Source organism: Ambystoma mexicanum, chromosome 9, assembly GCF_040938575.1.
Source record: "Ambystoma mexicanum isolate Mex_15411 chromosome 9, UKY_AmexF1_1, whole genome shotgun sequence".
Lineage (NCBI taxonomy): Eukaryota > Metazoa > Chordata > Amphibia > Caudata > Ambystomatidae > Ambystoma > Ambystoma mexicanum.
Genome location: NC_090931.1, coordinates 206,030,740 through 206,032,298, shown reverse-complemented (window position 1 = coordinate 206,032,298; position 1,559 = coordinate 206,030,740).

Below are 1,559 nucleotides of genomic sequence, written 5' to 3'. Positions count from 1 at the left end.
TGCACAGCTGAGCGCATAAGCTACATGTACGCCGCTAGGAACAGGGTGTTGATAATACCCTCAAAGGGGAACATTCAATCATCATGATCTTGCTGGCACCTAAAATACTGATCTGATTTTTCCTCGCAGGTGCTTATATTGGCATACTGTGTCAACCCACTAATTGGGGAGGCAGTGGCAACACAGGCCTGCCATTGTATGCATTTGGTGGTGCCAGTGAAGATGGTGTGGGCAGGCTTAGCAGCTGCCAGTGTTCCCTGCTAGTTGGCATTGATTCCCCAATGATATTGTGTTGTGCTGGGGCCCTAAGATACTGGAACCTGCATCATCAATCTCGGGAGGATAGTGCAGGGGCAACACACTCGCCTTGAAAGCAAGTTGACGCGGAGCAGCACAGGTTTAATCCCAGGTTTGAACATTACCACCTTCTAGGAGTCCGACAGTCAGGCTTCAGGAACCAGCATGGAACTGAGACTGCTACCATTGATCTTAAGGCCCAGATAGATGAGCCGAGAGATGAGGGTAAGACAGCATTAGATACTTCTTGATCTCTCAGCTGCATTTGATCTGGTCGACCATGAGATCCTCTGCAATCACCTACAATTGGCAGCCCACTTTTCCCAAGAGGCAACTGACTGGATCCAATCCTTTCTCAACAATCGTACCATGCGAGTCTTTTCCCCACTAGCAGCTGCTGACCCAACGCCCATCACCTGCGGTGTGTCTGAGGGCTCTTGTGTCTCCCCCACACTGTACAACATCTCCACAAAGCCCCTTTTTGATGATCTAGATGGTCTGGGTATCACCTACACAAACTATGCTGAAGATACCCAGATCCTCATCCCGTTGATGGGGGATTATGACAAGGATTTGATCTTTGTGAATAGAGTGTACCTCATCATACAGGCATGGATGGCTTCACATGGTTGATGCCTGAATGATGACAAAACAGAACTACTCACCCTAGGCACCACACCTAACATTAATAAACTAGGCCAAATCTACTCCTCCTTTGTAATTGACAATAACAACATCACAGTAGCCAAGGAGGTCAAAACCCTTGGCTTCTATCTAGATTCCACACTTACCTTGAAAAAACAAGTCAATGCCATGGCATCTGCCACTTCCTATACATGCAAACGTATTAGAGCAGCCAAACCATTCCTCTCACCTATTAATTGTATCACCCTAGCCAGAGCCTTGATCCTGTCCAAGTTGGACTATTGCAATGCTCTCTATGTAGGCAGCAGCAAATACATCACAAACAAAATTCAAATCTTACAAAATGATGCTTTAAGAGCTGCTCTAAGCCCCCCGAAGAAAGCCCACATCTCAGAGACTAGAAGATCTGTCAATTTGCTTTCAACGAAAGACAAAATCTTCCTCAAATCTGTCTCTCTGACCCACATATGCCTCCACCAAGCTGCCCCTCAATACTTGATAACGAGATACACTAGACCGGCATCCTGCCGTCCTTCCAGAAAGGTCAACTCTAAACTCCTTCTAGTGCCAAGATTCAAATTCACCATGTCTGGAGGGCACAGCTTTCCTGTTAAAGC